This window comes from Melanerpes formicivorus, unplaced genomic scaffold, assembly GCF_026170545.1.
Source record: "Melanerpes formicivorus ecotype bairdi unplaced genomic scaffold, bMelFor1.0.p_v2 SCAF_33, whole genome shotgun sequence".
Lineage (NCBI taxonomy): Eukaryota > Metazoa > Chordata > Aves > Piciformes > Picidae > Melanerpes > Melanerpes formicivorus.
This window is the reverse complement of record NW_027142385.1, coordinates 2,629,216-2,641,578: the sequence shown is the minus strand read 5'-3', so window position 1 is coordinate 2,641,578 and position 12,363 is coordinate 2,629,216.

The following is a 12,363-nucleotide window of genomic DNA, read 5'->3' as shown; positions in this document are numbered from 1 at the left end:
GATTAGCCACAGAAGAGATTGTCCACTGATGAGTTCCAAATAATGGACACATTTGAGAAAATGACAATCTGCTGGCAGATAGTTTGCAAACAGAACAAGAGATAAAATTCGTCAGCTAAATGATTCATTATGGCTTCCTATGACTTTTTCATGGCGAAAACAAATGGTGCAGAGCTCCACTAGGCAGTTTCTGAGCTCTGCAATTCCTTTCTGTGATTGTCATGCATATAATATCTTACTGCATTTGATATTAATGGCAGCGTGGTGCTCAGGTATTGAAAATCCATATGGCCTGTATAATATTTACAGTACGACAAGGCAATAAGTCACAGCGACAGGCTGCTGTCCTGCACCTCCCAGCACTGTGCTGCAAGCCAAGGCAGAGATGCACTGGGATGGTTGTTGGGATGTGGAGGAGTCTGGCTTTTAATTAGTTGGATTTGTGGCTTATGGTGGGGGAGCTGTGAAGGGTGAGTATTGCTTTGCATATGTTATCGTGGCATGAAGACTGATAGCAGAAGAATAGCTCAAGCGCAGCTTGAAGGCTGCAGTTGTGCTTTTGGCCTCACTGCTTGCTGACAGAGCAGATGGGGGAACACCATGCAAACACCCTGCTCTTCCTGCCATCTAAACGTGAGGAGGAACTTATTTACATTGAGGGTGGAGGAACACTGGACCATGATGTCCAGAGAGGTCTCTAGAGTCATTCCAAACCCACATGGACACCGTTCTGTGAAATGTGCTCTGCGTGAACCTGCTGTGGCGGGGGGGTTGGACTAGAAGGTCTCCAGAGGTCCCTTCCAAACCCTACTGTTCTGTGGTTGTGAGCTGCCCCATTTGGTAGAAGTGTGCATGGGGAAAGGAAGCAGCATTTCATTCTGCACTGCACTGGAGGTGGGAACATCCCTGAGTAGCTGAAACAATTTCAGGAAAAGAGCATTGGACTGTGACCCTGAAAATGCTCAGGGACTGTGGAGACCAACCAGGAGTGAGGGCAGGGAGAGAGGAGTGAAGCAGGCAAGGTGCAGATGCTTGTCAGGGGCACTCTGGTAATACACCTGCCAAGCAAGGGACAGAGTGTGACCTCTATGCTGTCAAGACTGGGGATAAGGTGAGGATGCTAGAAGGAGTTTAAGCAATGGTCTATATCTGAGAAGGGAAAAAACAACCCAAGCCCTGAGATTTATATACAGCTTGATTTGGCTGTGTGTGGCCTGGGGGGGGAGAGAAAAGGGAGAGGTCAGGGATGACTGACAAGGACTGAACCTGAGCAACGGGAAGGAAATTGCTGTTGTGACTAGGAGGCAGAGACTGGCTACAGAGACAGTCTCGGGGGAAAGGTCAGGAGTACAGAGCTACAAGCTGAGCATGGCTAAAGCTCCAGCTCCTGGGGAGACACAACGAGCAGTGTGGCTAAGTCCTTGTGACCCCTGCACGTGTTATGCCAGCTACCTGCTGCTGCTTTTTTAAAAGCCATGGGAAGCTGTCCCCACAGCCCTGAGCCTTGCAGCTGTGTTTATCCTTTCCTCCCTGCAATCTGGTTCTCAGCAAGCCTGCCCTGCCCCACGGAGCCTGCAAAGATGCTGAGCTCTGTTGTGCTGGCCAGGGGCTGCAGTGATTCCTCACCTCCTCACTCTCCCTTTCAGATACAGACAAGGTTTTATGCCACAGGGTATAGAAACCTGCTGGCATCTGTCTCTTAGGTTTTGCTCTCATTTTCAGTCAGAAGATTTCTTATAATGGTGAGAACTTATCAACCTGAAAAACTTTCCAGAGACTCTATTTCTTGGAGGATGGAGTGGAAATAGGATCTCCTCCTCCAGGACATGATGGCCTTTTCCAGGGGACAGTTTAATCTTTTGGAGACAGATGAATATGAGACTCAATAATCCAGTAATACAAGCAGAAGATGAGAGGAGATGGAGAGAATTTCAATAAAGCAGCTGAAAGTAAAGAACCTAGAGCTGCTGCAGCTTCCCTTCAGAGTCCCTGCTTGAGGAACCTGGGGTGAGGCTTGCCCAGGGCAGGTGGCAAAGTGTTGGCTAAGGGGCAAAAACCTCTTTATGGGAGAGTAGCCAGTCCATTCCCTTCTTCACTTGTACACCTATGTGCCTTTGCAACTCAACTGCCTCCTACCAGACCAATTCCCTCCTTTTCTTGCTTTGCAATGACTGTCCCCTCCAGTGCTCTCAGGCACTGTGCTTTTATTTTCTCCTCAAAAGTGTTCCCACCTCATTCTGCACTCTTATATAAGCCTTTCCTTTTCTTGGAAAGAATTTGCCTTGGACATGACTTGTGTGCAGGGTTTGTGCTCCTGTCTCACTTTCTCCCTCTGCTGGCTGTCAGTAAAGGAGAGGATTTTGCCTGGGCTCTGTAAGGCAAAGGGATGGAATGGTGGGATGAACACTGCTGATTTCTGCTTTCATTGCACTCGGCTTTCAGCAACAAACAGTGTACCAAGCACTGAAAACCAACTAAAGAGGTGTGTGTGCAAGCAGACACTCATTGCTCACTGTCTTCTACTCAGAGTTGGTCCTCTCCTCCTTGCTATAGCACTTGAGGCAGGGAGACATCCCATTGGGAACCCAAGGTTCACCACGTGTATGAGTTATAGAAGTGTCACTTTGCTATATCCAACCTAAAATCTCTCTGCAGAAGAGTCACTGTCTGTAACCCCCCAGCAAAGTCAAGCCCTTAGGGTTGTTTTTATTCTGGTAGAGATGTCATGTCTGACAGTTGCTGTCACCCTATGATTAGACCAGCAATCAGCCCTAGATTCTTTTGATAGAATATGAGCCCTGACTGATTAACAAAGTGGCCTTTGGCCTCAGGTAATAACAGATTTCACAGCACTGCTATGGAGTAATTACTATTTAAACAGGCCTTAGTGAAAGTTTGCTATTCTCCTACAGGCTTCTCTCTGTCTGAATGCAGAATTGGAAAGTAACAATTATGGGCACGAACACCAGCTCAACTGGAGGTCTCACAGTCCTGGCGCATCAGTATTCTTGATGCATCTGTCACATCCCTGTATTAGGTGGGCTAATGTATCAGGTTTGCTTCTTTTTTATGACACCTCAGTGTATTAATCAAGTAGAAAGTTGTCTCAGTCCATCAGTTATCAGAGTTACCAAGTTATCTTGTGTATCGCTTTCCCCCATCTGTCACTTGTCTCACTATGTCAGCTCATGAAGTCTCCTGGTAGATCTATCTTCCAGGTGTATCTCTTTCCCTTTTGATTGTCATGGAAGTATCAATCTCCAAAGCATAATTTTGTCTCTTTTTGTTTAGTTATCTGAGTTTATCAGTTTTCTGGGTGTGTCTTGCCAGGCTGGCAAAAGTGGCACAGACTTGTCTTGTGCATGGTGGTAAACATCAGCTGCAGGGCACTGAGTTTTCCATGGTGCTCTGTGACAGAACAAAGGACAAGGGGTACAAACTGGAACACAGAAAGTTCCACCTCAACATAAGGAAAAGTTTCTTTACTGTAAAGGTGATGGAGCACTGGAACAGGCTGCCCAGGGAGGTTGTGGAGTCTCCTTCTCTGGAGACATTCAAGACCCATCTGGATGTGTTCCTGTGTGACCTGCACTAGGTGATCCTGCTTTGCCAGGGAGGTTGTACTTGGTGATCTCTAGAGGTCCCTTCCAAACCCTACCATTCTATGATGCTATGATTCTGTGATTCTGTAATTCTATGACTGGAACCTGTGCACCACAGTCCACATCTCCAGATCTGAGCTGTTCATTCCTTTCTGCAATACCTTGATGCCTCATGTTCTAGTACAGCAATCTATTTCCCCAGCTGGCTACAGAAGTGCTGTTACTGTTATGTCTCAGAGGGTGACCTGCGGATAGCCAGTCTAAGGGCCAGATTTGTAGAGGGGTAGATCTGAGATTCTGTTAAAAAACCACATGGCTTGATTGTCTTAGATGTTCAAGTGACATATTTAGTGATCTATTGAATTAGGAGCTTAAGCTTAACTTAATGGACTTTGTTTGCTAAGTTTTGTATATTTCAGCACTTTGGAGAGCAACGCTGAAGTGTTGCACTTGAAGCGCTTTTGGGAGACCAACAGAAAGCTTGCAGTGAAACAGACAGCTAACTCCCAGGCCAGCTTCCTTTCTTGTGCCATCTTTTCTTCTCTGATAAAAAGAGGGAAATAGAGCAGAAATGCCTCCCTATGTCAACAGTTGTGGATATCTTAGAATCCAGGACCTAAGACTCGAAAATGGTCCTCTTAAAGCCAGTAGAGAAGGTATGGCAATTTCTTCTCCTACATGCTAAAAGGACCTCATTGAATGTGATCCTTTACCTGCAGATCTCTTTAGCAGAGCAAATATTTTTGCCAATTAAAGGGTTTCCTGCTGCTGTGGTTGATCCACACAAATGGAAATAGAGGGGAGGCGTGGAGGAAGGAATCATTAAATCAGCAGAACAAAAGGCATGAGGGCAAGTTAAAAGGCCTGATCTGAATAAAGGAAGCTCCTCAAAATACCAGTTTCTTTGTCCTGCCTGTCCTTCATCCATCCAATTCTCCTGAATGCTGTAGAGAGGCTTTGTCATTCTCAATGACATGGCGAGAGGAACCAGTCCTTCAGCACACTGCCTGAAATAGCAACAGACAAGAGACAAAGTGCTCAGAGTTTCAGCTCAGTCTGTGAATGCCCAGAATTTCAGGGCCAGATCTGGATTATTCAGTGCTCACAATGAGCTTCCTCATCACAGGTACTTGGTACTTTGTAGACAGCTATAAAGATGGCCTCATTCGTGGTTGCCCCTCTCACAGTCATTATCTGCTGATGCCCAGGTGATGTGTGCTAGAGGTGAGGTACCAATACCACAGTTGCATTACAGTTCAAAACTGGGCCCACATTCCTAGGATGTCTTTAGCAGCCTTATGTAGCCCTGATCCTCATCTGCAAAATTCCACATCCTGTAGACAGTCATTCCACCATCCTTACTTCTTTCCAGGTTCTTGTACAAGGTTTTTTACCATGATGCTTGATCAGCTTCCAACATGTAAGTGACTTAAGAGCATCTGAGTGCCAAGATTATTACAGCTGTATGTTTGTATTATCAGAATTTCCCCTACTACTGCCTTTTCTTCCATCCTTTGCTTTCCTGTTTATCTAGCAGTTCACCTCTTGGGTCTGAGAGATACGACCTGTGAGAGGATCCCAGACAGAAACTGCCAGTTTAAGAGCTATGATTGAGTTACTTTCCCATAACTATTAATATCAAACCCCCAAAACTTCTGTATAGGACATTGCAACATGCCTTTACTTGCATTGTCAGCAGCTTGCAGTACTGATGCAGGACTTTCTGTTCTCATAGAACACTTGTTTCAAGTGCCCTTCATATTCCTTATTATATTTACAGTGGTCTCCTTCCACAAGAGAAAGCAAGTGTGAGCAGTGCAATCACATCACTTCCACAGACCTTCTCCACTCCATTGTACAGGATATGCTCTTCTGCACCTACAGCATGGGTTTGGTGTGTGCCTATAGACTGAAACAAGCCTGCTGAAGTCACTGTGCTTCAGATGGATAGACCAGACCATGGGAAACAATAACTCTGTGCCACATTCCTACAAAAATATGTTTGTGTCCCCTGCCATAGCTGCCTTTCATAGAGAATAGCAGCCTACCAAGCTGGGGACAAGAGTTGATCTGCTGGAGGGTAGAGAGGCTCTGCAGAGGGACCTCGACAGGCTGGACAGATGGGCAGAATCCAACAGCATGAGATTTAACACATCCAAGTGCCGGGTTCTGCACATTGGCCACAACAACCCCATGCAGTGCTACAGGCTGGGGTCAGAGTGGCTGGAGAGCAGCCAGGCAGAGAGGGACCTGGGGGTACTGGTTGATGGTAGGATGAACATGAGCCTGCAGTGTGCCCAGGCAGCCAAGAGGGCCAATGGCATCCTGGCCTGCATCAGGAACAGTGTGGCCAGCAGGAGCAGGGAGGTCATTCTGCCCCTGTACACTGCACTGGTTAGGCCACACCTCGAGTCCTGTGTCCAGTTCTGGGCCCCTCAGTTTAGGAAGGACGTTGACTTGCTGGAATGAGTCCAGAGAAGAGCAACAAAGTTGGTGAGGGGTTTGGAACACAAGCCCTATGAGGAAAGACTGAGGGAGCTGGGGTTGCTCAGCCTGGAGAAGAGGAGACTCAGGGGTGACCTTATCACTCTCTACAACTACCTGAAGGGAGGTTGTAGACAGGCTGATGATGGTCTCTTCTCCCAGGCAGCCAGTACCAGAACAAGAGGACACAGTCTCAGGCTGCGCCAGGGGAGGTTCAGGTTGGATGTTAGGAAGAAGTTCTATACAGAAAGAGTGATTGCCCATTGGAATGGGCTGCCCAGGGAGGTGGTGGAGTCGCCATCATTGAAGGTGTTCAGAAGGAGACTTGACGGGGTGCTTGGTGCCATGGGTTAGCTGTTTGGGTGGGTTGGATTGGTTGATGGGTTGGACGCGATGATCTTGAAGGTCTCTTCCAACCTGGTTTGGTTTATTCTAATAATTCTAATAATAATTCTAATTCTACTGCTCTCATAACGAGATGGAGTTACGTTTTCAGTCCAGTTGAAGATAGGAAGATTCAAATTCCACAGATGTTTCACTTTGGAAGCTGTGGCTTCTGCTGGGGTTTGGGTGCTATTTGGCCAGCTCACAAGCAGAGCCAAGTAGGTAACCAGCTTGTAACCACCACTACTTCCTGAGTACCACCAGGGTTAAATGGGCCTTGCTGTGGAGGGTGGCTGTGTGTGCACAAGCCTTTTCAAAGTCCCTGAGCATTTATCATCGTTCCTGTCTCTCAGCTAATGAGCAGCTAAAGTGATTTTCTATTGCTTGTAATTCACCAAAATTGTTCTAACTGTTGGAAGAGCCAAAATTGACAGGCTAATGCAGCCCCTCGCCTGACTGTCTCAATGGCTCATCGAAGGGTGAGCTGATTGCTGCCTCGGTGATCAGCCGAGGTGCTTCAGACAACATCATTTCTGTAATACATCAACAATCTGAATGCTGAAAACAAAGGCCAGGGGAGAGCAATCATCAGACACAATGCAAGGCTTAAGGCTAAAATAGGTCAAGGCTGAATACTAAAGAGTACAAGAAGGAATTAACCATGCTCCTCTGCACTGGTTTTCCTTCTCTCTGTCTCTCCACATCAGTGTCCAGGCAGTGTCCCGGTGGTTCTGGACCTTTCCTCACTTAAGCAGACTAGATTAAAGTGCAGTTGAGGGTGGAGTGGGGTGGTTGGGTTTGCCTTTGCCTTGGTAGGTTTGCTGTTGGATTTTGGAAGACTGAAATGTGGAAAGGACAGCCACTGACTATGTGTGAGTGTGCTGGAGAAGACATCAGCCTAAAACAAGTCCTTGGTATGTTAGAGGTAGTGTTTGCTGCTCGCTTCCCTTCTCTTTGTTCTGGGTAACATGGCAGCTTCAGGTAAGAAGGTTGTCAGGGATGCACTTGAACCCTAAGTTCTAAAGTATCCAAAACAAACCTAGCCTAAATAATCAGATTTTGTGTTTACAGACAGAGCAAATTTCCTTCCCAGCAGCTAGTATAATGCTGTGGTTTGGATGTAGGAGGAGAACAATGATGGGCAACACACTGATATTTTAGTTGCTGCTAAACAGTGTTTACACTAAGTCAAGCACTCTCCACCTTCTCATCCCAACTCACCAGCATGTGGGCTGGGGGCCACAAGAGGTTGGGAGGAGACTGAGCCAGGATGGTTGACCCAAACTGACCAAAGGAATATTCCATACCATCTGACGTCATGTTCAGCATATAAACTAGGGGGAAAGCTGGCACAGGGCTGCTGCTCAGATCTTCCCTGGGTATCTGTTTGTGGGTGGTGAGCAATTGCATTGTGCGTCACTTGTTTTGTGTATTCTAATTATATTGTTGTTGTTGTTGTTATTATTATTATAATTATTATATTATTATATGTTCTTTTTCTATCCTATTAAACAGTCTTTATCTCAGCTGATGGATTTGACTCTTTTTTTCTGATTCTCTTCCCCATCCCACCGTAGGGGGGAGAGTGACTGAGCAGCTGCATGGTGTTTATCTGCCTGCTGGATTAAATCACAACAGTCTCCTAGTCAGCCACCCATCTTCACAAATATCTGCAAGAGTCAGTGTTTTTTACAGTGCTCTACCTTTCTGGCCAGCTGGCCTGAAAATGGCCAACATGTCCCAATGTTTTTGGGAGAGCATGACTACCAAAGAGAGTGAGTGCATCATCTTCATTTCTTTAGTAAAAAGGGTTAAAAAAAATACCTGACTCACTTTCTTACTTGGTCTTAGGAGCTGGGGTTTTCAGAGAACTCTCTACATGCTTGGGCTCAAGAAAAAGTACCTTAAGTACTGGGAAACTGAGAAACTGGGGAAACTGGGAAAATTCTAACCAAGCCTAAGCAAGGCTTTTAGCATTCTGGATCTAACTCCTTCCTTTTCTTGCTCAGGACATGAGAAGAATGCAAACTTGCTTTTTCTCCAGGTGCTCCACTGCAGACTCAGTGGACCAGGAGAGGCCTTTTCATCTGCCTCCTTGCAGACATAGGTGTCTCTACTGGAAGTTAAAGTGTCTGCCAGTGTGGCTTTCAGGATCACTGGAACTCAAAAGCTTTCTCGCATCATCAAGTGCGTACCCCAGGGAAGTCATTTTAACATGGTGCTTATGCACTCAGCCCTCTATATCTGAGCTAGACAGCTTGAAACCTTGAAATACTATGGCAATTCTTCTGTGTCCAGTCCAGTCTCTCATCATGGTTAAGCTCAACTACAGATGAAATTTGAAGGGATTTACCTAGCCACTCTCATCAGAGACAGACACTAAAGAGAGCTCTGAATATTTACCCCCTGCTGTGTTTATTTGCTCACACACACACACAAATTCTTTGGAGTACAAATTAGGTTTTGAACCTTATTTTTCAGTGTGTGCTTTGTTTGGTGTGTAAAACCCAAGTCTGTGTGAGCTGGCCACAGAGCTGTCCTAGCAACTGTTGCCTTGTCCTCAATAGAAGGGATAATTACACTAATTTAGTCTGATAGAATGATGGCTCTGCCTTCAAACTTTCGAGGTGACTGAGAGACAAGCCTAATGCTTTTGAAAAATCAAAGATCCTGAATGTAGTTCTCACCACTGTGACCCAACAGCAGGCATTGGGCTGTGACTTAACAATGAGTGAAAATAGCCAGGGATGTATAGGATCAGGTTTCTTGTCCCAGGAACATGACTAACTTGTGCTGCACAGATGTTTGGGAACTTCAGATACCATATGGTCAATCTCTACAAGCATAACATAAAGCATGAAGGGACTGCAGCAAAGGTGGAATTTGAACCTGTTTCTTCTAAATCCCTGGAGAAGGTGTTGCCTGTAGGATAACATAAATAGCAGCACTAACTGCTTTTCTGAGGCCGGTTTGCACAGGTCCCGATTTTAGGGATGGTTAAGGGCACTCAGGAGATTTCTTGAAGGACTTATTTGTGTGCTAATCTTTCTCGGCTTTTAATGTAGATAGAGGATGGCTCATCTAGAAGCTGGAGGAGCTGAGATGCTGTTAAATTACTGATTTAAGGAACCTGCCTTGCTCTGTTGACTACTGAGTGAACCTAAAGATTTTGCTCTTGCTAGCCTGAAGCTAAGAAAAAAGCTAAGAAGCAAAGTTGCCAGCTTCTTCCTTCCTCCCCCTTCCCACCCCCCTAGTAAAGCCAGAAATTGTCCACACCTCCATCCTCTTTGCCTGGCTTGCCTTTCAAATTGCTTTGTTTTGTATAGTTGGATGCATAGGACATTTAAAAGCAAAGAGAGAGGCAGAGCACATCTGAAAGGAGACTTAAATAGAAAGGATGCTTAGATCTGAAGGATCGTCCCCCTACCCAATAGTGACACATTAAATCACTGGAGTTTCAATAACTCATACAGTATCTCCATGGAGATGTGCACCATATGGAGTTAATTAGTAGAACAACAAAACAATCAATTAGTTCCTTAATTAGTTTTACTAAGAAATGATAACAAACACAAACAATTTATTCAAACAAATGCCCAGACCACAATGATAGCTTAATGGCCCCTGTGAAACTGGCTCCATGCTGAGCCCCTTAGTGGTGTTTTGATAGATTTTGAAGATATTGAGGGTACATGTTAGCTTTGGTCCAGCCAAAATGTTTTATCAGTGTGATCAATTATTTACAGTATTAGATCACAGAGAGGAAAATTGCTAGGAGGTTTTCATTTAATATAAGGAAAAAAAGGGAGAAAGAAACCCTTAAATAATATGGTTGCATCAAGCCAGTATTTAACCTGGGAGCAATATGTGGGGATTAAGACAGTAGGGATTTTCCCTGCATGCCGCAGTATCATTTAATCCTGGAAATAAATTGCTTTTCTGTATCTTCTTCAGATTGGTATTTTTTAGTATATACATTACTTGGAGAAGACTGCATCAGGAGCGCCCAGGCCAGCCATCAACTCGGACATATTCAAAACAAAGCGATGCTGGGAAGTAAGGTGTTGGCAATCAAGCAGTTGGGAACAGCTCGTGGAAGCCAGAATGTGCCAGGGGAATGTGCTGGGGTTTGGATGCTGACATGTATCACAGCTATTTGCCTGAGATGTAGTTATTATTGAATATTTTTTTGCATGGAGGGGGTATCTCCACATGTCACTCCTGACTGCTCCTGATATCGAGAAGGACTCGAGAGCTCTGGAGAGTGCATTACCTACGCTACCAAGGAAAGCAAATACCAGAATTAGCTCCTTTGCTGCACTCGGGAGCTGTGATTAATTGCTTGTTAACAAGATGTTCAAAGTACAACAATTTATCTGAGTTTGATCAGGCAGATTATGGGGTATAACATTTTAATAAATTCATTGTGACTATGGATATATGTTAGGATGATGGATAGGCCAGGCCACTATAGATGTGTTAGATCCAATAAAGTTGTTTTCACAATGTGTTTATGTGATGGACTAACATTCTTTACCCAGTTGCATTTTAATGAGCTAATCCTCTTCTTTAAAATATTCAGTATTCCTAAGGTTGGAAGAGACCTCAGAGATCATCGAGTCCAACCTGTCACCACAGACCTCATGACGAGAGTAGGGAGGACACTACTGCCCACTACAGGCTTGAAACCAAAAGCCCAGACTTTAGAATGGCATCCTGGCTTGCATCAAGAATATTGTGGCCAGCAGGAGCAGGGAAATCATTGTGCCCCTGTACTCAGCACTGCTTAGGCCACACCTTGAGTCCTGTGTCCAGTTCTGGGTCCCTCAGTTTAGGAAAGATGTTGAGTTGCTGGAACATGTCCCAGAGAAGGGCAACAAAGCTGGGGAGGGGTTTGGAGCACAGCCCTATGAGGAGAGGCTGAGGGAGCTGGGGTTGCTTAGCCTGGAGAAGAGGAACCTCAGGGGAGGTTGTAGCCAGGAGTGGGTTGGCCTCTTCTCCCAGGCAATCAGCACCAGAACAAGAGGACACAGTTACAAGCTGCACCAGGGGAAGTTTAGGCTGGAGGTGAGGAGAAAGTTCTTCACTGAGAGAGTCGTTAGCCATTGGAATGTACTGCCGAGGGAGGTGGTAGAGTAATAATCCCTGGAGGTGTTCAAGAGGGGATTGGATGTGACATTTGGTGTCATGGTTTAGTCATGAGGTCTGTGGTGACAGGTTGGACTTGATGATCTTTGAGGTCTCTTCCAACCTTGGTGATTCTGTGATTCCGTGTTTTCTCACTACCATGTTCCTCATAATTCTTCTTTCCTCAATAAATAAATCTCTTGGTTGTTGTTGTTGTTGGTTTTTTTAATAAAAAAAAAATCCTATCTTTGCAACTGTGGAGGAGGCTCAGGCCTTGCAGCCAGAGGCTGTGTGGGAAGGATGCTCAGGATACAGATTGTGAGCAGCCGTACCTGGAGGGGACACATCTGGCAATGGTCTTCGGGGGGAAATGCATCCACTGAACTCTCTCCCAGCTGGGACATCTACAGCAGGAATCCAGGTAAAGAAAACTGCTGGCAGAGGGAAATGCAAACTCTTATGTAAGTCATCAAAGCCACTCTCAATCTGCAGCCTTCATTTCTTTGAGCACTGAAGTGTGTGTCTATGTTTGTGTCTGTGTCTGAGTCTTCCTGCTAAATCAGCCAGCAAAATGGAGACTCTCCTTTTATGCCCTTGCTCTGCTAGATCCTTTTGTCAGTCAAGCAGGCTGTAGGTGGGTTTCCAGGGCAGTCCTTGTTTTGGAATGGGTTCAGGACTGACTCCTAGTCTGAGGAGGAGTAGGTGGCACTATTGGCTTTGTTTCACATGCACTGGCTATTGCTGCAGTCCCTGAAGAGGCTGATTT